This window comes from Lonchura striata, chromosome 5, assembly GCF_046129695.1.
Source record: "Lonchura striata isolate bLonStr1 chromosome 5, bLonStr1.mat, whole genome shotgun sequence".
NCBI classification, from domain to species: Eukaryota; Metazoa; Chordata; class Aves; order Passeriformes; family Estrildidae; genus Lonchura; species Lonchura striata.
Window position 1 is genome coordinate 69,721,392 of NC_134607.1, and position 25,212 is coordinate 69,746,603.

At 44.1% G+C, this 25,212-nt stretch overlaps 1 protein-coding gene across 6 annotated transcripts in view; it reads right to left on the reverse strand.

Moving 5' to 3' along the window:
• LOC110470912 (endonuclease domain-containing 1 protein-like) overlaps window positions 1-25,212 on the reverse strand; it is a 159,868-nt gene that overhangs the window by 60,158 nt on the left and 74,498 nt on the right. The window lies entirely within an intron of this gene.

Sequence of the window (25,212 nt, forward strand, 5' to 3'; positions counted from 1 at the left end):
TTCTTGAAGCTGTCTGGTTGTTTTTCTACAGACACTATCTCAGCATTACGCAGCCACTACAGCCATGAACTGGTTTCTGGTTTGCTGAGATCAAGTGAGTGGCTCCCCTCACTTTCCCTTGAGCAACAAACAGAAAAAACTCTGGGTAATGAAAGCATTAGAAGATAGAAAACCTCCAGTAATAAACTCCATTTTACAACAGCAGGAGAAACATTTAAGTTAATACGTAGGGGCCTTCAGGGAGACATTGAAATAGTCTTCTCCCACCTAAAGGAGTTCTAAGAGAGATGGAGAGGGACTTTGGACAAGGACACAGAGTGACAGGACACAGGGAACGGCTTCCCACTGGCAGAGGGCAGGGTTGGATTTGGTATCAGGGAGAAATTCTTCACTAGAAGGGGAGTGAGGCACTGGAACAGGTTGTCCAGAGAAGATTCCCCACCCCTGAAGTGTTCAAGGACAGGATGGATGGGGCTTGGAGCAATGCAGGGTAGTGGAAGGTGTCCCTGCTCATGGCAGGGGGGTGGAACAAGATGATCTTTGAGGTCCCTTCCAACCCAAGCCATCCTGTGATCCTCTCCATGTCAGTGTGGTGCTTAAAATCAGCTTTTCAGGTCATAGAAGGCTCAGAACTCTCTGGGGCAGAATGAAGTTAAACAAGCCAAGCCAAAAGGTTTTATTTCTCATCATTGCATCTTTGATCGTGTTGTTCACAACTTTCACTGTAGCAACTACAACATACTGACCCCTTATGTAACCCAAGCCTTGGGAAAGTCAGTAACCTCCACTCCTGCAGCAGCTTCCTGCACCTGCCCCTACAGGTAATAAAGGATTACATGGATCAGAACTGATGTGTTTATGAAACTTTGTTGTTTTTTCTGATCAGCAAGCAGCTTGTTTATTCTTAAGATAAAAGGAGTGGCTGTGTTAGGGAAGAGAAAAAAAAAAGGAAAGAAAAACAACAGAATTAAAGGAAGAACACACCCATACGGAAAAAAATGGCCAAAGACAAAGCAGGCTTATTGCAAATGCTGCACAACCCTGTCACTGACAAAACCAAACTATGAATTAGCCAGAAGGGAAACTTCAAGGTTCTTTTTCCTGTGTACACTCAGAATCTGTCTACACTTCCACAGAGGTCTCACGCTGCTCTTATGATTGTTGTGGTAAGTTTTAATATCAAACAGAACAATAAACAAACTTCCAGTTACTCCTGCCACTGTAAATATTTTAACTATGTCCCTGCAGACCCGCAGGTGGCAACTGGGAGCAGAGATTTTTGACAAAGCAGTTCAGTTCCTGCAGTTCCCAAAGCACGTGGAAACACCACCAGGATCTCTGCTTAGGTAAGGAATGCAAATTTGAGGGTTTGACAGATCTACAACCCAAGAAGCTTGTATTAAACATACCCCACGTTCCTCTGGATTTTATTCTGCACAGTTACTACAGCATTTGAACATCAGAAAGCAATTTGGGCTGTTTTAATGGTAAGAAACATCTGCTTAAGTGCAGCAAATTGTTTCTGGATTTGTCTAGGATTAAAAAAAATGAGTAAACACTGACTACTCTACAAGCTGCCTTGGCTGCAGTTCCAAAGTTTATAGGAAATTTACTTTGCAACAGGTGACATGTCCAAGATGAGGACGATTCCACTGAAATGGTCCAAAATCTGGAGCATGTCTGCCATAATAAAGTCCAGAGAGCTGGGGTTGATCAATCTGGAGGAGGCTCCAGGGAGACCTTAGAGATCTTTACAGTGACTAAAGGGGCTTCAAGAGAGCTGGAGAGGAACTTGGGACAAGAGGGAATGACTTCACACTGCCAGAGGGCAGGATTAGATTCGGTATTAGGGAGAAATTCTTTATTTTGAGGGTGGTGAGGCATCTTATCTGGATACCCATGAAAACCTGCAGGGACTGGTGTTTTCGGAATACTGCATATGAAGTTATTCCTCAGTAAATACCTTTTTGACAGCTAAGACAAGACCTGTCACTTCCTGCAGTCACTCACCTCTATTTGGGCTTCAAAAGGACTTGCTCTATTACAGTAAGTACTGAGAATGTACTGTGTACAACTTAATATGACTTAACAGGGCAGAACAGACCTTACCTTGGACAACAGCCTGACTGCACCTGACTACAGAGAGGTCACAACTGGGGCTGTAACTCTGCCATAGTAATTAATAAAAACAGGTACAAATTAGTCACAGGGGGCTACATCCAACTTGCAGCATTTATAGTTAAATATCCTAATAAGAACCTTGTCAGGCAGGGTCTGCTAATGATTTAAAGATACTTTACTTTCCCATCTCCTTCATTAAAATTGAAGGAATTTCAAGTTTGGGAGCTGTCTTTATGCTGAGGCATTGCAGGTTTGTAATTCCAGCATATCCTTCACCTTCACACCTTTTATTAGTCAGGTAACTCCTTCCCCCTGCAGCCCTCAGGTCATTTCAGCTCCTGGGAATGGCCTCTACAAGCTGCAATAAATCACATGGATTAAAAGTTTCTGTCTGTGACTTTCTTAGAGCCAAAAAAACCTGCAAATGCATGATTATAGTCTTGACATCTTTCTGCAGGAACAGCAGCAGCATGCAACCAGCTGACCAGGATGAGGATTACTGTTTTACGCCCAGACACAGTAAAGTTCAGGCAGAGTAAATCACGGGCCAGGGGAAGCACCAGAGGCCAGAAGGGTCTGTGTGCTGCCCTGCACACCCCACAGCCCCCGTGGCAGCTCTCCATCCCCTCTGCCTGTCTCCAGGAGGGTGGCTGTTCCCAGTCTTCCAGGTATCCTCACAGAGCCAGCCCATAACGCTACTCCAGCTTTTTGCTGCCTCCCTCCCCGTGCACTCACCCCCTCCCACCTCCTCTCTCACTTGCCAGTCTCGTTACCCACACACTCACACTCTCCCTTACTCACTCCTAACCCACCCATTTTCACATTCCTCATTCATCTCCATGTTCAGCCACACAACCTGAGCCTCAAACACCTCCAATCCACTCAGGGAGAGGAACTTCGCCTCCCAAGACCCACCTGCCCGTGCCTCTCTCATCAACATCCCCATGCTCCAGGTCCTGGAGTTTGAGCGGAGGCACCCCATGTTCATGAGGCTCCATAAAATCCATCTCCACCCACATGACTGCTGATCTTTCCTGCCATTCCTTCTGGATGAGCCAAACACTTTCTCTGGACAGAGTGAGGATGGATGGAATAAGGATTGGGCAGTGCTGGCTGTGCCTCTGCCTCCAGCAGGCACCCAACACACCCCCAACCCTGCCAAAACCCTGCTCCTGGAGGCTTCCAACCCAACCCTCTCAACCTCTGGGATACTCTGGAAAGAAAAACAGAGGTAATGCTTCAGGAACATGCAGAGGACTGGGATAAAGCTGCTGGACATGACCAGAGGGCAGCTCTGAAGGCACTGGCTCGAGCCAGTGTGGCTGTATGCCAGCTGACACCAACCACCCACCCCAACTTTCTCTCATGGGGTGACTGCAAAAAAAAACCCAAAAAACAAACAAAGCCCATCTGTTCTTTTTATAGTCACTGAAGTTTTTTCTTTTTCTTTTTTTTTTTTTTTTAAGGGAGGGGATATGGATCTAGCTCTTAGTGGTCAAGACAAAGGAAAACTTTCGAGACAACCCTCTCTGGGCACCCGAAGCTTCTGGTGATGAAGAGTGAGCCCTGAGGAAGAAACAACAAACAGGCAAACCCCAAATCCCACAGAAACAAGTAAAACTATAAAAAGAACAATAGTTATGAAGAATTTGAATGGAAGGCTGGGATGGGGGTTGGGGAAGACTCCAGTAACCAGACTGCAACTTCCACTAATTCTGTCACTAATAGAAAACTAGTTTTTTTGGTTTCCCTGCAATGCCCTCTGCAGACTTGTCTGCACACAGAGCTTCTTCACTGTTTAAATGCCACAATGGAGTTAAAAATCATTTAAATTTTATCTCCTACATACAAAAAAATTTTCATTTCCAATTCAAATTGGCCTTTTCAGGTAATTTTCAACAATTTCTCAAATTACACCAGAACAGACCACTCTTATACTAAAATAAAATATGCATCTGAGAATTATACTATTAGCAGCTCCATTTAAAATCTATCTTCAATCAGTAGAATTTCCCCAAATCCTGAAAAAACTGAACATGCAGCACTTAAGATAAGTGATACATTTAATATTCAAGAGCACATAATACTATTCCACTCATATTTACGGGCTGTTAACACCAGAGTGAATTACTGAAAGATGAGAAGGTAGACTTGAAATAATATGAAATATTATGAAGTAAAGAAATGGAAAAATTTAGGGCACATATTAGGCAAAGAAAAATCCTGACATCAAACTTTGTGGGGAAGATTCCAGAGGATCAAAGTGGAAAGCCCAGCGTGGAGTGGGGGGAAAAAAAAAAAAAAACTACAACCACCCAAAACCACACAGCAGGAAACATGTACTGGCAAGATGACGGCCTGGATGATCTAATGCACTTTCCATCTCTACCATCTCTGATTCTGTAATTCCATAGGAGCTCTCAGCACAGGGCTGGCCAACTCAGCAACTCAGTCAACTGATTGGTGTGTGATAATCACAGTGCTCAATTAAAAGAAGGTCCTTGGAGCTGGGTGCTGTAGCTACTTCCTATCAAAGCTATGCCAGTAGGGATGCGACTGGCAGGGGCTTAGTAATGACAGGGTTGTGGGCAACTCTCCTAAACAGGCACAACAGAATTTATGCCATTAGAGAGACAATCATCATCTTCCCTGCGAAACGCCCGGGGTCAGTTTTTGACAGTGGATTTGATAACACAGAGCTCAACTGTGTCAACATTTACGTATGCAAATAACTTCACTCCTACCTGCCAGCGAGCCTTAGAGCGGCTGGATCTATATTATACAGCATTTTTAACTATTTAACTCTTGATTTGTGCACTGAGAAAATCTTCCCTCGGGGTAAAATACCAGCTTGCTGCTCGGATCGTGTGCTTTGTTTGCTATTTTCAAGTCGTTAGGTACGCACACACGCAGGAAGAAAACGGCGCAGAAGAACACACGCGCACCTCTGGTGTTTTAAAGGAGGTGTGTGAGGAAAGAGGATTATTCCCACAGCAGTTAGAATCAATCAGGAACACTGAGAGAAAAATGCAGAAGAAGAGAAAAAACTCCAAAACAGTAGAGTAGAAAGCAGAGGCATGTAAAAAGATAATCCTTCCCAACTGTGCTGTGCCTGCTGGAAGCCAAACTACTGCTGCCCCAAAACCTCCCGCAGAGAGAGGGGCTCAGGGGTATTTTGTCTTTTTAAATGTTTTTTCCCCCCCCCCAGCCAATGGAAATTCTATTCTGACTTGGATTATAACAGGATGTGATTTGTGGAATAATAGACAAAGGGATGTTTTTTGAAAAGTATGACCAGAAGAACAATTTGCAATGCTGTTTGAAAAAAAAAAAGTCAGTTTGATAAATGCTATGAACCTATCAGGCTCTATAAATTTTACTTCTATATATTTATATAGAACAGTAAGATTTAAGGTTCAGACTGGATATTGGGAAAAAAATCTTGGCTGTGAGGGTGGGGAGGCTCTGGCACAGGGTGCCCAGAGAAGCTGTGGCTGCACCTGGAAGTGTCCAAGGCCAGGCTGGATGGGGCTTGAGCAACCTGGGATAGTGGAAGGAATTAGATATCTTTAAAGTTCCTCCCAATCCAAACCATCCTTTGATTCTATGATCAACAACCAGAAATTGTAGCAAGGGATGGACTCCTCTCTGGCATTACCCAGTATTATCATAGGTACTTTTCTTTTTCTTAGGTACTTCAGCTCTGAGTAGATGCTGAAGTTAAATGCAGAGACCTAAAATCCAGATGCCAAAGGAACACACAGGAAAGAGTGCTCAAAAGACTGCTTGTTCTGGAGAAAAATGTTAAATTAGCTCTTCCTTGAGCTCCACTGTGATGAACTGACAGGGAAAGTGAGGTTTCCTGTACATGCTAATGAACTTCATGCAGCTGTCACTTTAAGTGACAGTGTCACCTTCTCCTTTGCTTCTGGCCATGAATTCCTCTCACCATCAGCACCAGCAGCCCTGTAGTCATGTCATAGGATGGAGCAGCTCTAATTTCCCAAGAGAAAATAAATGGAGAAGAAAAACCACTTTTTCAAACCAGCTCAGCAAATTGAGCCGTTCAGTTTGGATCACTCCAAGGCCACCCTGTCATCAGGGATGGCCATGGAAGGAGCTACCTTGAAACCAGATATGAAACCTGCAGAGCAGGTCCCTTCTGCTCACACTGAAACACCGAGGGCAAAACGCCATCCAGCAATCACTGCAACCCAAAGCCATGCCCACAGAAGACAAAACTGTCACCTTGAAAGAGTATCCCACTGGTTAGGAGCTCACCTGGGAGGCTGGGCACTTCTCCCAGGGCAGATCCCAACTCCTGCAGAGTCCCTGAACCAGCAGGCTTCAAGCAGGGCTTGGGCTGAGGCTGCTTTTCTGCCCTCCTGCTGGAGCTGGGCCAGCTCACAGAGGAATTCAAAACTCACAAAGCCATAAAGAGAAAGCCCTGGAGGGCAAGTATGACTCCATGAGAAAGAGACTCCCAGGAGTAGGGGCAGAGCCCTGTATTCTGGTCTCTTCTCCAGGAATTGCTCATGCCTACTGCATGGAAGATTAGATAAAATGTATACATAGTTCCCTTTATACTAAAGCTTCAAAAATACATCCTATGAGCTATGTAAACACACCTAAGAGCCAGTGAGAGCTCTGCCCTAACAGGAGAACAGCATATTCCTACCTGTATTCTTGGAAGTATTTTTATACTTGGTGGATAAAAGTAAATCAAAGAGCAAAGCTGAGATCTTCCCAGGTATGACTCACCTCTGCCAAACTCATGTTTTGGCAATAAAGCTGCATGTACACTCTCACCTGAGCCTGTAACAACACGTCATGTGAGGAATTTCTGTAGCCACTTGGGTTCTAATTCAGGTGCCCAAACTTTGGTGAGCAGTGAAAACTGCCTGCTAGTGTCCATTTGCTACACCAGGAATATCTGCAGTCCCAGCAGGACACGACAGCACTGCCTGGAGGTGTCCCAGTTTAGCAGCAGAAATAAATCCAATTCTGGATGCCCCATCCCTGGAAATGTTCCAGGGAACACTGGACAGGGCTTGGAGCAACCTGGTCCAGTGGGAAGTGTCCCTCCCCATGGCAGGGTGATGGAATTGGATGTTCTTTAGGGTCCCTTCCCACCCAAGCCATTCTGTGATTTTATGACGTGAGAAGGAAGCAAGGGGATGAGGCAGCAGAGATCACCACACACAACTCTACCCTGCAACTGCACTGATTGAAGTGGCTTCCATTCATACCTCATGCTGCCGGAAAACATGCATTTTTATTGCCTCAATTATATCTTTTTTTTTTAGATGTTGGTGCTACCATTCCAGTAGAGTGATGGAAGAGGAAGACTCCTCACTCCTCTTTTCCAAGTCCAATTTTGAGCTCACCATTTCCTATGCAAACCTTAGCTGCAAACTCTGGATAGCTATGGGCCATAAAAAGCCTTGAAAATTTACAAAACAAACAACAGCCTGTGAACTTCCACATGGGAATCCCTCAGGTATCAGTAAAAATCAACACTACCAAAACACTACCCAGACCTAAAACATCAAGCACCTGGTACAAGACATCACACTACACACCTGTGCATTCAGTTTTGGACTGTGAAGTGTCTTCCTTACGTGCAATTTATGGCTTGTGTTTCTGTGGCTACTATTTATAATAAGCACAGTTTTTGTGGTTGATTTTTGTTAGTTTGCCTGTTTGTTTTTTTTTTTTTTAATCCAGACGTTAATTAACTACTGCAATGAACAATACTCTGCTTCAGAGACAGAATGCTGCTCCACCTGCCTTTTTTTTTTTTGGCTCAAGATTAACAACCAAAAGCACAGAAAAACATCACCTTTGCAACATATAATTTAGATTCTTTCAATCATATTAGGTGACATTTTCAAAGCTGCCACTAAAAGGAGATACTGCATGCATGACCAACTCAGCATAGTCTATGATTCTGTGACTCTATGTAAAAAAAAAAAAAAAAATAAAAATCAGGTTTCAAAGTATGTTTTGTTCAATTTTTTGGGTGAAAACCATCCCTGTGCACTGCATCAGTGGTAAAAGCTCATTTCCCAAACCAGATGATATTCAAGAGCAGCACTTTCCCTGTCCCACAGGTGGATACACAGCAGTGAACTCAAGATCTAAGACTCCTCCTCAAACAGGGCCTGCTTGGGATTTTTCAGTAAATGGAACTGCTCCACTGTGATCCTGAGGAAATCTGATCTGCTGCTTCAATACAGGTTTAACAGTTAACAATTTAGCGGCAATAAAAATCTGCAACTTCCTTTCTTTTCATCTGAAGTGATAAGAAAACAATGATTTTTTTTTCTCCTTTTGGAAAAAAAAAAACCCTCCTGAGAACATTCTGATAAGGTTACGGTTAAATAAATGATTTTTCAGGAGATACGCAGTTAATTTACAAAAATACTTGGCAAAAAATCTATCTTTGAATATCTAATTCATATAACGTTCTCCTTTATTTGTTTAATTCAAGTAAAATATTTTCCTCCACCCTTTCCTTTTCATAGGCTTTTCACACCCACATAACAACCAAGTGACTCTTCCCTGACCTGGCCTCCCACGCCTTTTGGTACAACTGCTCTTGAGTTCTTCTCCCAAGATCCAAAGGAAGCACTTAAGGAAGGGGAAAGAAACCCAGTACAATGCTGAACCTTCCTTTTTCCTTTTTTTTTTTTTTTCATTAAACCACTGGGTTTATTTGCTGTTCTGCAGGGATATGCGGTGCATGGAGAGCCTCCTGAGTGGCTGTTTTGGAAAAAAAAGGGAAAAAGTATCCCTGAGTGCTCTCTGTAAGTGCCAGTACAAGTGGGTTTGGGATGGCAAGGTGCTCTGGTGTCACCATCCAGGGAAATAACAGCAGCAGTGGATCTCTCCCTTTATGGAGAACCTGCAATTCCTACAGCTGCTGTTTGGAGAAGACACGTCACAGAGCAAGACCAAGTCAATCATCACTATTCTGCTTTTCCCATTTCCTATTCATCTCAGCATTACAAGAGCTCTAGTATCCCGTATCAGCATCCTCTCTAAATGGAAAATAACAGTCTAAATGCTGGTAAAACACCAAAGGGAAGTTAAATATCACTGCCCTCATTTCATCGACAACTAAAAATAAACTACTTGCCCAAGAAGCTCCCCCCTCCAAAGAATTCCTCCCAAATACAGAGACGGAGTTGACAGCAGATTCAGGGAGCACAACTTCTAGACCCAGCTCTGTGAGCCAACGTGATTCCTTCCAGCCAATAGTATGTTAATGATTTGGGGTGTTTTTTGAGAAACCACTAATTGATATCTTTTTTCCCTTGGCATTTTACAGAGCCACTCAAAAATAACATAGTTTCTATTTTAGGCATATTTTAGGGAAAGTATCATTAGATTTAATTCCAGGGATGAACATCTGATTTTCATGTGAAATTCTAGAAGACCAGAGCCTTGTTCATTCAGTGTAACAGGGAAATTACAGCTTAGCCATGACTCTGGGATGATGTGATTCCAAAGCTGGAGCTCTGGCCCATCCCCCTTTGCTCAGTACCAGTATCAGCAGAGGTTTGTAGGCAAAAGGTGGGAGGGGAAAGCAGTTTCAAATTGTTTCTGTCAGCCTGATCAAGAAAATTTTCCCCTCATTCTCAGACTCCTAACCTGTGGCAGGGCAGCCAGCGCTTTCTGCAAAAGCTCCAGTGGGAGAAAAAAAATGAAAGCACCTCTTTAAAGAGCTGCTGAAGGGCTTTCTCTCAATCCTATTTAGCCAGATACCATCTCAGCACTGAAAATAAGCACATAAACTTACCAATGCAATATCAGGAGAAGCATCAGAAATAAAGTTGAGGCGTTACTCAGCCGTCAGCACCTCAGCTCCTCCCTGGCACCAAGTAAATCCCACAGCAGCAGGTACCAGAACTGCCTCTCCTCTGCTGCTCGCACCCGAATGCTCACAGCCGGGCTCTGAATCTGCCACCAACAAAAGAAACCACAGGAAGACTGCTTCCCTAATGCTTCAGAACTGAGTCAGTGGGTCAACAATTCCTTCGGTTTAGGAGCCAGACCAATTCCCTTAAACACCCCTTCTTTTCTTTCTTTCTTTTTTTTTTTTTTTCTTTCTGATGGAGAAGCCAACTGTCTCCTGCCAGTGGCAGCCCATCTGCTTCCAGAACAGAACCAAACCACTCCAAACCACCACCTCGTTTTGGCACAGGCATCCGTCCTGACGCAACTCCATTTTGTCTCCCACGTCTGGGAAAAGCCATGAGAAAATACTTACCATGGAAAAGGCAGGCGGGAGAAGGCTCCGCGTGCACCTTGCGCGGGCTGTGCTGGCTCGCAGCCCACGCTCCATCATCTCCCATGCCTGGGATGGAGTGGCACAAAGGAGAGCACCTCACGTGTCCCCACACGGTTCCCCTGGTGCGTCTGGTTCCGTGCAGGCACAGAATATCCCGGGTGTGCATTTCAGGAGCGGTGCCTGAACAAAGAGAAAGCTCCGGAGCTGCTATCCCTCTTCCTTACCCATGACTCAAAACCGTCTGGTTGAAAATTGGTTTCGTAATAACCCTTTAGTACCACCTACTCACATCACAGAGCGATTCTTGCAGCAAATGCACAGGAAATCACCAGTGAGTGCCAATGGAGCTACTATTCCAAGAACCAGCTCTTTCGGTTATTCCTTCATCACTTGGAAACCGAGATGCTTTTACTTTCCCTATTGCACAGGGTGTAGGGTTTTTTTTTTTTAAGATGAGCCTTTAACTACGATCCTATAAAATACTTTGTTGATAAATCACCAGCTGAAAACTTGCCCACTGTATTTAAAAAAAAAAAAAAAGAGAGAGAGAAAGAATTTCACAATAGTCGTTCCAGAAAATACAGTAACTCCTTTCTGGAAATAACTCACTGGACAAATCAAGCGGGGAGAATTAATTTTTGGAGACAGTCTGCATCCTGCAGAGCACACAGAGGCGGTGTCGTCAGCCACGTGCCTTTGTGACCGCCAACAGCAGACCCCTGACTCACCCAACCACGAGATGAGTCGCTATGAATGAGTTTCCTCTTCTTCCATGCTCCCCAGGGGTGCTCTGTGCCACTGGCATATCCTGAGCCTAATCCCGACTTTGATGGGAATTCCAAAACTCATCTGGGAAGGCTGTGGCCACCAGCTAAACGACGTGGCCATCTGCTCCTTCCTGCTTTGAGTCACCTGTCAGCAATACAAAAGGAAATTACTCAGCAGCGAGCACGTGGAAGCCTCCACTACAGCCTCTGCTGTACCTCTTACGGGAATGCAACATTCTGGAGCACTGGGATCACCCTGAAAGGAAAGTGTTACGTCCTGTAGCACTCCCATTCAAAAAAAAAAAGTGAAATCTGGTTTAAAATAAAGATAAAAATGAATGCCAGGAGTGCGGGGAGAGTGCAGTTCAGCTGGGTTCTCAGTGCCAGCATCACAGAGACTGCCACGGAAGGGGGGACAAAAATAAAAAAGACATTTCACAAACACGAGACCTTCACTGTGCGTGACAAGAAAAATAATTAAAACAACTGAGAGAACTAATCTGTGGCTGCTTAGGAAGTTAACTCTTCGAAGGAAGTGATTAAGAAAACAAAAGCAAAGTGTTATGTTTATCAAACAAGTGAACTTAACCCATGGAGAGGGCTTACTCCTGTGAGTAAAGGTGGAGTATCATCACAGCCCTCCCTGCAGGCATCAGTTCACACTGGGCTGGGATCTTAGTGAATATTAATTAATTATTATTTCAAAGAACTAAGTCTTATTAGAAATACGAAGCACAGCTTTGCCAAAACACCAAATACTAGCAGAAAGGCAGACACAATGTCCCGTGCCTCTTTACAAAATCCCCTTGGATCTGATGCCTATTCAGGACAAAATTCCCAAGTATTTTCCTGAGAAGACCTGATTAACCACTTACAACGTTCACAAATTCAGTCCCAGCAACAGACATTTTTTTGTTTCATCACACATTACACAGCACACAAATTCAGCCCTGTGAAACAAGGCTCCCAACTTCTCCCCAAAAAAAAACAAGCGACAAATACGAGACAGTTACTATAAATGCTGCTTTGAATCTCCAGGAATTTCACAAAAATTAATTAATACTAAAGAGCTAATTGTCTAACCTGCTTCTGCATGCAGAAAGAGCCAGACCTGGTGCCTCTACAAGGGGAGGAGGGAAGCGTTTCTTGTTCCTGTTTCGTACTTGACTTTTTTCCTGCGCAGGAGATGATCTAATTATCCAACGTGTCAGTATATTGCTTCACCCTTCCTCGTGTGTCTCTTTACATTAACATATTTTAACAATTCAGCTCATTAGGAAGGAGGCGAGGAACAAAATGGCAAATTATCCTTAAAAATCAATCACAAAGGCAGAAGTCTGTCCATGTTTTGCCCTGTACCTCTCCAAAACTCTACCGGAGCACACAGCCAACGATGCTGCATGTGAACGGGTCACAAACCTCCCCAAATCTCACATCCTCATGCTGCTCTGATGGAAGTGTACCTGTTGAAGACAGGAGCTTGATGGGTGAGCTGTTCAAGGGAGTGATTTTGGGTCCTGCCCAATTAGAAGGGAAAGAAACTCCCAAATGCCAGCCCCTTATTGTTCCCAACCGTGCTGATGCTCAGCTGCAGGCACTGTGGCTTCGAGGGGGCTGGTGGATCTCATGTATAATAACTGAGGATGGGTGATGAAAGCAAGCCATCAAACCACATAAGGCTGCTACCCATCGCCTTGAAATGGATCTGAAAAACCCTGAAATCCAAATATAACATGGACAGCACCTACATTTGCATATGTAGGATGCCAGCCGAAGTTTCCGAGTCTTTTTATCAAATGCCTTTTTTTTACAGCCATTCAACACCCAGCCCTGCCAGCAGGCACGGATTTGAGAGGTGATCTTGTGTTTTAAACCTTCCCCCAAAATTCCTACAACAGGTTTAGCCTGAGCAGAGTCCCCATGGCACACAGTAAAACCACGGGATCTCGGGAAACGTTTCTTCAGCAAGTTTTGTGTATAATAGCAGTGCCTATATATAAACGTGTTTACGGCTATTCCCAAAGAAGAGCCTGTTCTGAAGCAGCTCCTTTATTGTGATCGAACATGCTGGATTCATTCCCAGTTTTAAGGCTTATATAAGGCCTTCAAGGAAACAGAAACTTATTTTGTACAAAATCATGCCAGTATAGTAGTAGGTGCAACGGAATTATTCTGTTACACATTAAGTTTTACTAATAAAAGACCTGCATTGCCGTCATAAAGCCAAATGCTGCTTCCCACCAGCACAAACAAATATTTCCTGCCAGGTACGTCCACTCTACCTAATAAATAACACAGCTTTCTGAACTGAGGGCTGCAGCATAAACATGTTAGATTATCCCTGTGGCCTGTAAGGAGGGAGCACAGCCCGTGCTTGCAGGGATGGCTCACTCCAAAAACCCTCGAGGATGCAGCACAGGTCAGGCCATCTCACAGGTTTGGTTCCCACATCCCCATGCAGGCTTCTGGCACTGCTCCAGCAAAATCCACACATCCTAGGATGACCAGGGAGTAAAATCACTCCAAATTCAAATTGTCATCAAGGACAAAAAAGCTGGATATGTGACTAGGTCTTAAAACTCAAGCTCTTGTACTCATAATAAAACCACTAAATTGGTAATAAGCATCAGGAGCATTAAAATGAAAAATACCACCAAAACCCAACAAACCAACAAAAAAACCCCACTTGACAGAAATGACAGGTTGTGATTAACATTTTATGTTGGCTTCCACACTGTGCTGCTGCAGAGAATCTGTCTGGTTAGAACACATCTATGCCTGACGTGGGCTAGGAGGACAGTGTAGGTCCCTGAGTGGTACAGGCAGCACAAACACAGTCACGGAGACAGAAACACCCACTCTAGTGCCATTTAGGTGTCCACATCCAAATAAACAAATAAATCAGTCTCTACTGGATTAGCACACGCTCTCTGCACAGCACTTCATTGATAGCACCAAGGCTTTTTACCTGCGGCCACGTCCCATTTTGTGTTACCACGCAGAGGCAGCTCAAGGACTAAACCAGATCAAAACTAAACCTCCTCTTCCTTAAGATTAAATTATTACAGGACTGACCTTGCAGATACCTTGGCCCAGCTTTTCAGAGGGGTTCACGACCCAGCACTGAGGTTCAGCACAAAGCACAGCACTAACCTTCTCTTTGGGAAAGAGATGCTACTCACCCTTCTGCATCCTCCCATTGCAAAGTCTCTTCCCTGGGAAGTGGGAAACTTGTATTCTCTATTCTCTTTCTATGCCCGCAGCCTGGCACTGGCACTGATGCTAATTTTGATACTACATATTTATAAGCAGAGCAGTGACCTCCTACCCCTCCTTCTGAAACACGCCGCTGCTCCTGAATTACATCAAATGTTCAAAAGGGGATGAATGACCCTTACCCTACAGAGAAAAAGACTTCTCAGGGCATTTGGAAGTCTATGTTTTCATTCATTTTCTTAATTCCATTTCTGTGTTTTATCCAAGCTGTTTAAGCAGACCCCAAGTCAGGACACCATTTAATATTGCCATACCTTTTTCTTCCCACTCCACTTGCTAGGAATTCCGAGATTCTTAACTCTTCTTATTCATTCTACAGGTGTCTGCTGTATTATTTTAGGTCTGCAGTTCCAGGGTTGGCAGTTTTTTAGACTGCATTTCATGGGCCTGCACACAAGCCATGTTCACAAATACATTCTGGAGCTGTAGAAGCTGACAGGAGTGGCTGAATTCTGACCCTGGCATGGAAAGGATGACGTGAGGGGCAGGCGAAGCAAGATGAAATTGCTCTCCTGACTTACTCTGGTAGCTACAACAGATGGATCACATAATCCAATGCAAACAGCAAGCAAGTTTCTTGGTAATGAGAGAAAAGGACACGATGACCTCTAGGTAAAAATCCTGGGAACAGCAAGCACACATAAACATCAACCTGAGCAACTTTAATTCTGTGCCAGAGCCTGAACTGAAGATAACAGCAAAGGCAAACACCAAAGACAGATTTAATTCAGGCTGTAATTTACTGCATGAACATGCCAAAATTGTGGTACAAACCTCATGCCTTTTAACACTCCTCATTGTAAGCCTATTCTTATCTTGGTGATGAATGTAGGATTTTAGAAAGTTTTTTGTTTGCTTTTTTTCCAAGACTCTTGCAATTTTGGTGCTCTCTTCTTTAGCGGGGAGGAAGCTGGAAGTACTTCAGGTTATGTCCTAGAACTGATCCACAAACACAGGGCATCTCATGACAGGGTGCTGATAATGAATTGTTGCATGGACACAGACAAGCACATTACTCTTACCTCCCTCTCCCCTCCTCCCCAGTAAGGGATATCTTAATTTAAGATTTACTTTGTTTGCAAAGTTGATTTAGCTCCTCCAGTGGGAAACAACAGCAGCATGAACTGTGTTTTCTTGGTATGAAGGTACAGATCTCTCAGCACATGCTTTAAATAACAGCCTAAAAAACTCCCTGTTCCTTCTTCTGATTAAGAAATCCTTGAACAGCTCAGTTCCCCAGCACTCAGAAACCCCGACAGGGTAGCACGGGCCATAAACACTCATTTTCTGCCCCAAACATGGGAGCACTTCAGAAATAATGAGCATTTGGAGGAGGGTGGATTTTTGGGGGGATTTCCTTTATTTTAAGCGCTCCAAACTCATACCACTAGATGGCACGTTTGAAACTCTTGGCATCTCAGTGAAATCACAAGTCTCTGCTCGGCATCACACCGTGCTTATCCCCTCCTGGGATGGAAAAGTACAGGTAGAATGATGTCTCAGGAGCCAAAGAACCGGGACAGGCAGACAATGGCATGGAAAAAAGTGCCTGCTTGGGAAGCAGCGTCTGCCAGCCAGCTGAGAGAGGGACTGCCAGGGAGAGCTGAGCTCCAGCACTTCCAGCTCCCATCTTAGTGTGGCCTTGGTAAATCTCTTCATGTCTTGGGAGAGTATCTGAACGACACAAGGAGCTGAGACAAGAGGAAAATGGCAGAAGAGGGTGAGAGTTGATCCTTTGGATGCACAACACCATGTTCAGCTGTGAGCTGAGCAATGCTCTGCTCTCTGCACGTCCTCGAGAGCTCAACAGACCAAAAACCATCCACAACCCCTCCAACACATCACTGTGGCAGGGAGACATTCAGGGCACTACCAAACAGGGGAAAATGCAGCCAACCCACAGCATCCCATGCGAGATATGACTTTTCCAGAAACGTCAAGCACTTCCCGCCCCACAGACCTCCACGACAGATAAGCAAACACACAGCAGCCCATGACACTGAGTCACAGCCTCATGAGCAAGCCACCTCTTGTGCAGGACACGTTTTGGAGTGTACCTAGATGTGCCCCGGTGTACTGGCCTTGGCAGGGATGCCAGAGCCTGGCAGCACCACTTCCTTAAGGCTTCTGGCTCGCTCTTGCTGCCAGTTCCTTAATTTAACTCAACCTACTTAGAAAGTGCATTAGCACAAGCATGTACCAACATTCCAACCAAGCAAGTAACATTCCCTCAAAGAAGAACAAGTCGGGTCAGCACCGCTGTAACGATCGCGGGCGCTCGGAGCTGGTACTTGTCATGGCATTGCACCCCACATTCCCTCTGTGGGCAACTTCAATAGATGGGGATTAACAATTTACTATGAGCACTTCAACATCTGACTCAGTCTTTGGAATGGGCACTCGTGTCAATGGAAAAAAAAAAAAACCAAAAATACAAAAAAAACCCCTATCAATTTGAGCTAGAGAAGGAGAGAGATGTTGACAGACCCCAAAATGGCAATGCAGAAGAGTGCTTCTTGCCTGGGTGGAAGAAAACATACCATCTTCCTCCTTCCAAACAAGAACAGCTCAGCCCCAGAACTGCAGCAAAAAAAAAAAAAACAGCAAAAGTTTTCCTTACAGAGGATTTAGTGCTGAAGTGCACGAAGTGCCCTCACCATCATCACCCTCACTAAAGGACCAAAATACATTCCTGAGGCAGCACAAGAAAGCTTTGCCATAGCACCATCCATGCTACACTCTTCAGGAATTCTGCTCTTCCCTGACCCATCAGTTTGGCACTACTTTGTGTATTTACATGCTCCTGTATATACACTATGGACCTGCTGGGCAAATACTCCTCAAAACACACCAGAGTATACTTGTGGGTTGATGTCTGGGCAAATACTCCTCAAAACACACCAGAGTACACTTGTGGGTTGATGTCTGCAGGCTCTGCCAGCAAGTCTGCAGACATCAACACGTGGCTGTAGCATCTTGCTGAAATATTCCAGCAAGACCTCTAACTTCAATGGACAAACAACTCAAGAGGATTCAATTTCATATGTAATGATGCAATAATCTCACCTGAATCTTTCCAGTTCCCTTTGGATGCAGCTCCATCCCTCTAATCATCCCTCTCTCTAGGGGTGGATGCTGCTGAACCTCTCACAAGTAGGAACAGACCATGGTGCTTTGACAGCTTTTAAATGAAGACCACAGGTACTCCAACAGACAGGCAAATTCTTCAGTGTAAATACAAACCCCACTGCAAAATTCTGTGTGGGGGTAGAAATGGTGAATCATCTATAAATGAAAATCCTTGGAATTCTGGTTCAGATTTTCCTCCTAATGAACCACTCAATACATTGCATCCCAATTGAAAGCAAAGAAAATACTTCATAGGTGGGATTATTCTCACTTCTATTTAAATACCTGCAGCACAGATGTTGATATCTGGGTTAGTCACAGGGAACTCCTTTAAAGTCAGTGCAAAGAAACTGTCACTTGCATGACACGATTCATCTGACTTATTCCAGGCAGTTATTTGGGATGTTTTCCCTCTCAGAAGGGAAGCCAAGAATGTCACAGCCCTGTCAGATGAGTAACAGTGATACCAATTTCTCAAATGCTGCTTAAAGCTACTGAAAAAAAAAAAAAAAAAAGTGGGGGGGACTTTCAGATAATGATTTGTGGGATAAACTTTTATATACTTACTTAAATGGAAAACTTTAAGAAAGAGTGTTGCTCCTTAAGGGTTTTTGTTCCAAGAATTTTCATCCTAAAATTTCCAAACTAAATTTTGCAGCACTGGCCCAGAACACAAAGATGGACAAAGAGCTTTGGGCAATGTGAAAGTAACTGATCCATTCACCTCTTAAAAGCATTAATTTAAAAGCAAACACAATAACCTAAAGAGCAGACAGTGGATTTCATCACGCAATACCCTTTTACGTCAACAGAAGGATTTTTATGAGGAAGGAGGAATAAACTTGTGGTTAATGGCAAGATGTTCAAAGTGCACTGCTAGCTCTAGACTGTATTTTTCACGACTGTCTCCACCTCAGTGTCACAAACATTATGTTTATTGCTCTGATTTACATTTTTGGAGAGGACACAGCCAGGGAAAGAAGTACTGGGAGGAAGATGAGGTGTTTTTCTCTAGCGCAGCATCAAGAGCTGAACCTCCCCCTAGTATGGAAAAGCTGACTGCCAAGAGGATGGATCTCATGGACAGTCACAAGGACATGGCTATTAATGAGTCGGGCTGAAACTCATGACATTGCTCCAGCCTCTGCAGCACGGCTGCATCTGATGTCCCTTATCTGGAAACTCCCTGGCCGCTCAGCTTTGACCAGAGTTTCCTCAACCTTGCAGACCTTGCTGTTCTCCTCGTAACCCCACTGACCTTGCTGCTCTCCTCCCCAGCAGACAGCCAGAAGCATATAAACAGATTTTTGAAGAACTGGAGAGACCACTGGGATCACCTTGTGTGGAAGTCGAGTGCGTGTCCCGGGGTGTCACTGGCCTGGCCATGCCCTCCTCAGTCTGAGCTCTCCATGCCAGGACTGGCCTCTGAGGCACCACGCAAGACAGTTTTGTCATTTCTGAGCTCACTCCTGCTGGTGCAGAAGCAGAAATGAAAAAGTAATTCAGACAATCACACAATGGTTTGGGTCGGAAGGAACCTTAAAGCTCACCTGATTCCAGCTCACTGCCATGGGCAGGGACACCTTCCACTATCCCAGGTTGCTCCAAGCCCTGTCCAGCCTTACTCAGAACACTTCCAGGGATGGGAGAAGCCACAGCTTCTCCAGGCAACCTGTGCCAGGGCCTCACCAGCCTCACAGTGAAGAATTTCTTCCTAATAGCTCATCTAACTCTGCCCTCTGTCAATTTAAAGCCATTCCCCCTTTCAATACATGCCCTTGTCAAAAGTCCCTCTCCAGCTTTTCAGTTCTCTTTTTATTTATCTCCCATCTACAAAAACAGACCCACTCCACTCTCACCAAAGCTCATAACTGAATTACTGTATTATGGTAGATTAGCAGCTTCTTCTGAAAAACCTGCCTGGCTGCCAGGGAAAGTCAACATCCTCGGCCAAAGAGCATCCAACAATTAATAAACTTCATTTAGCTGCCACCAAATGATGTCACCGAGAGCAAAGTACAACAACAGAAGTGACAGCCAGGCGGGACACGAGCTTTTCCCAAGTATTGTTTGGGCACGGAATGAACAAACCCCTCGTTGTTGGTGTGCCCCTGGAAGCGGATGGCACACACACAGCTACCTACGTGTCTCCCAGCACATACTGGGAGATGCTCGGGCAAATTTATCACTGGGAGAGAACATCACCTCCAACAGACTGCAAGCTGAATCATGTAAATTTGGGTAAAGAGAATCTCATTAAAGAAGCAAAATTAATGCTAAGTGTATCAGATGAAAGAGTTCACTTCTACAGCCAGCGCCTGAGTGCAAATTCAAGCTACTTCGAAGATATTCAGGTCATTCAGACAATTATTTTAAAATGGCAGAGAAAGACAGCCTGATGATCCATGTATGGCAACAGGAGCCAGAAGCTCTGAATCATTCATAACAACACTTAGCAGCTCTATCATCTGCAGATCTCAAAGCTGCTCCACAAAATGGATATGAATCGCTGGCACCCAGCTGTGGCTCCTCTGCAGTGGGTTGGCATCGCAGGGTGCACTGGGAGGCTTGGAGAGCACCAGGGTGCTTTCCAAACAGCAGGCAGTAATTACAGCTTCTGTCCCTGTTTATCCACCTACCTACCCGCAATTCTCATTTAACATTCCCATGGCTGGCATTCCTGTGGCTGTACCCCATCTCCCTCCACAGGAACCCCTTCACTTAATTCTGTGAATTCTCTGGCAAATCTCAATTTTCAGAAATAAAAAAAAAATAATAATTGTGTTTTATCCCACCCCAAACAGCCACATGGATTCAGCAGATTCCTCAGCACCTGTTGTACCTGAGAGAGATCTTTCATGCTATCATTGTACTGATGAACAACAGAGCTGAGCCAAACACACCTTTCACATCCCTACATCCCCGTGCTTTTCCTCACTCAGACTGTTAAGACTGAAACCTTTTAATTAAGATTTAATTTGCAAAATTCAGGAGGCAAACACACAGAGAAAGGAAGTGGCATGCTGAAATAAAAGGATGACTCTCCAAGATAAAACCAGGCTCCACATCGCCTGAGTCCTGGCCTCCCACCTGATCCAGACAGGGCTGCTACACCCAGTTTGAACATTTACCTGGAGGTTGCACAAGATTCCTATAAACTGTCTGTGCCCCAACACCCCTCTGTTAATGCCAACAGCTGTTTCCCAGGGCAGAAGATGTGGTCTGAAGGGGTATTTGCCTTTTAACTGAAGAACATTTTGTTAGCACTGCTATTACCATCACTGTTTCAGTGGCTGTATCTGCTACAGGTTAGAAACAGGTTCCTGCTTCCACACTGCCTTTATCCACCCCATTCCTGCTGTGTCTGTGTGCCAAATAACAGGGCTATCAGCTGCTGCAAGCTCCTGTCCATGAAAGATCTGAGGTACAGCATGCTGGAGCCTTAAGCAGATGTAAAGCACACTGTCCTGCAGATAAAACTCCACAGAACACACTTCCCAGAACAAGAGATGCAACTAAACTGAAAAATTGGAAGAAAAAAGTTGCTACTAAAACCCTGTTAATTTCTGCTGGGTATGAAAAACTCAAGACACCCCAAGTCTCTTCTGCACTGTGCATCCCTCAGTCAGTTTTCCTACACATTAGAGACCCAACTTAAACCAACACCTAAGAATATTATTTTATAAAGCCTTTGCTCTGCAGTCCATTTTTACTCACTACCACTACAGTGTAGGATTAAAACCTTACATTCTCTCAGATGCTCCCTTTTGACTCTATCTGCCCTGACAACTACATCATAATTCACTTTTCGATATTCTCTTTCTTTCCCCTCCCATGATGGGCTCATGGAAAGAGAAGTAAAATTTTTCTGCAGGTTGAGCCTGAATTAGGAGTGACAAAGATTTTAGTAAAGCTGGGAAATGACAGGTTGTACAGGAAATCATGGACTAAACGCACTGGGATAAATAAGATTTTTATCTTGTAAATCCGCTCTGGGGAGTGGGGTCCTCATTTTTCTATAAAGATTTTTCTCTCACCTTCTGGGAGTTCTCTGTAGCATAGAGTTGCTGCCTTGTAAATGTGTTTGAGATACTTCTCCCAGCACTGCAAACATCATATAATGGAACTACAGGAACTTCAAAGGAAGTGGCTGCTTAGGGCAAAGCTGGAAACATTTATTGTCACCCAGACACGCTTTTATCAACTTGCTCAGGCAGAGTCATTTGTGATACACTTTCCCCCGACATGCCTTCAAAGAGAAGCGAAGCTGCTTCCCCTCAACACTGAGCTCCAGAAAAAAACATTTCCTGGTCAAGCCCAGCTCGTGCCAAGGTATTTCTTGGACGAGCCGTAGTGCCAAGCAGTGCTGAGACCTGCAGCTCACCAATTTTAAGGATGATTTGAACAAGAACAACTTCCTGCTTTATAAAGGGGCTTATCTGAACGCCTCTTCTTCCAAATGTGCTGGATATTTCTAAGATTTGTCATATGATTTCTTCCCTCAGTACACGTACCCACGTCCCTCCACTGGCCTCAGCCAGTATCTAGGAATTAACTCTCTCCTTAGCTCCATTAGTTACACAAAAGAAGCCTTCCTCTTCTTTCCAGGTCCAACATTTGTATCAAATTATTTTCACCTCAAATATCATTTAAATTCAGCAATAATGATTCCCAGTCTTAAATGGGATTGCTCAGACTCCAAAGTCAGTCCACTACATCTAATCATGAAGTCAGAAAATCCCATTTTTAGAAGACATATAATATTTTGATAATTATTTTATTGTTATTCCTTCTGTTCATACAGGAATTTCAGAAGTAACTGTTACTAAAAATTAAGGCCTCAGTGCACAAGATCCTAATTTCATGTGGATTACTGACCTGCATAAAACAGTTTCCTAGATAAGGACCTACCCAAAGATCTCCAATTCTTCCAGCAATTCCAGTGCAGTCCAGTTGAGTCCAGTAGGAAACAGCTCTGCTGAAACAGGGGAACTCACATGTCCTCCTGCCCTTCACACTCTCCCAATTCTGCATAACTCTGCCTCTGTTTGCAGCTATCCCACTGCCCAAATCCTGCCCCAGAGCAGGGTCCAAGCCTGGATTAGGAATGAAGATGGGGAAAAGGGCCCCAGTACTGGCATCACTTAATGGATTAGTTAAACCCATTTCTGGTAATTGATGAAAATCAGCACAGGGATCATCAGTTAAAATAATTTCATTATTTCTGTGTCTGATCTTCCCTTTATCCTCTTTGCCTCCATCTCCCAAAAACACCTGCTTTTCGGAAATCAGTTCTTTCCACAGCATTTGGTGGCCTTTATTCTGCCAGGTATTTCTTCACTACAATGATTAAATAATCACTACTACTTCTAAAATTTCATTTGCAGCAACATTACCAGGTAAATGCCAGAGAAAGCTTATCCTACTCTGAGTAGGAGGTTGGACTGGAGACCTCATGAAGTCCCTTCCAACTTAAATTGTTCTGTGATCCCATGATGTGAGTATCATGTTATAAAAATCCATGCAGGCTTGTTCATGTTTTTTTGAGTCTCATGGAGAAAAAAAAACAAAACAAAACAAAACCCTTGTCTACTGCCAAAAGGTAAGGAATTGGGTGGCAGCAAAAAAAAAAGAAAGGCCTACCAACTTTCACTTCTACTCGTAATACTTCAAACTTGTCTATACTTCTCCGAAATTATTTTCATCTTGGGATCTGAAAATTTCCTACACCCAACTTATTCCATTTCATAACACCATTCATGCTGACATGTCTATAAACAAATTCACTTTGGCACAGTTGGCGATACCTTATTTATTTCCCTGTGAGTTCCTCTTTGGAAAGAGCAAGGATATGGAGCAACCAGATGAGTACAACTGAAGAAAGGCCACCAAAGAGACAGTATGTTCTTATTTACTATCCATAAATCTAATTTATTAGATTTGAGGGGAAATTTGACCATATACTTCCACCCAACCATGCTACTCTCAGTACATTGTTCTATTACTCAGAGTTTGAGTGAAGACTTTATGTCAGCCCAAATTCTGTTTTCACCCCACCTCAGCTCAGCCTCTCCTTGAGCCTTCCCCAGCCCACGCATGGAATGTAACGTGCTAAAGGTCACAGCACTGCACACGTGAATGAATCTGCTTTATGTTTTCTAAAACCTTGAGAACTTAATCCTTGGAGAACCTGTCCCCTTTCATGTCTTCCTCCACAAGAAACGAGATGGACCTGGAGCTCTTGGGTTAAATTTTTCCAGCCAAGCCCAGGGATTTCACTCCCAGTCCAGCGAGTGCGCGTTGGCCATCGCATCCCGAACTCTCCACCAGTGCTTTGCTGTGTGCTGGCTGCTCTCCGTGGCAAGTAAAGGTTAAGGCTACTGAAGGTCTCTCCCAGGTTTCAACATGCAAGAATGAATATTTAGGACTTGGTGTGCAAGTGAAAAGGAGAGGATCATTAGCGGAATGTTGGGGACAAAGGTAGTGCAAGAAGGATGAAATTTCACTCTGGAAAGACTGACAATAAAATGCATTTTGTGTACTCTCTTTCCTTTGCAAGTCAGTGTAATCCAGATTATTCTGCAGCTCTAATAGGAGATTTGAGAAGTATTCAACACAAGAAATTTCCAATTGGGGCTCAGGCAGGAGCTTCAGATTTAAAAACTGTCAATAGGTTTGTCAGCTAGACCATGGAAGTCAAATGCGTAAGTAACTCGAAGATTATACAAATTCCCCGTACTAAACTCCCCTGAATGCTCTTTTCATTGTAAAAAAGGATTAGCAGCATATAAACAATTTACGTAAGGAGACTTGAATGATTTTATTGTGATGTGCTATTTAGCATTTGCAGAGGCTCCAATTATAAAACTTTTACTTTTTTAATTTTCCGCAAGACACCCAGTGAAATAGCATGTTTTGATTTATTTAACAGCAAGAACCCTTGGTAGGAGACTGTTTTACTAAATGTGGTCATGCAGCCCTATCACCAAATTGCTTGTGTATGCAAGTTCTGTACAAAAAAAAAGGAAATATCGCTCACTGAAAATTAACCAATTGTTGAATCTCACCCAGCTTTGAGGAAGCCCATACAGTGACCACAGTGATACCAAAGATTTGTGTCTCCAAACAACACGGCCATGTTTGGATCACAAGGGATACTGAATAAACAGTTTATTGCTATCTCAAAAGAAAAGCCGAACTTCTGGACCATGAAGCAGGAGAAAGGAACTCTGATACAATACAGCACAGTCAACTCTCAAATATGTCTGATAACAGGAAGCTGGAGTAACCTAGTTAATGAAAAACCATCAATAACAATACTATTCTTTGCAAAGCCAGCTCCTGGCATCTTCAGGTGGTTTTATTGCCTTGGCCATGGTATTTCCGAGAGGCACGGATCCAGCCTGGATCCCAGAGCAACGTGGCCCTGCTCCTCTAAAGCAGCACCTGAGCCTCCAGGGCTTGTGCACAGCAGTTTGTGTCCTTGCACGAAGCCTCCACCACCAGAGCCCAGAGTCAACACGGCTGCTCTGCTGTTTGGCCACCACAGTGTCACCACCCCAAGCTCTGCACACGGATGTCACCGGCCTGACCACGCACACCAGAGCTCTCCAGCTCCAACAG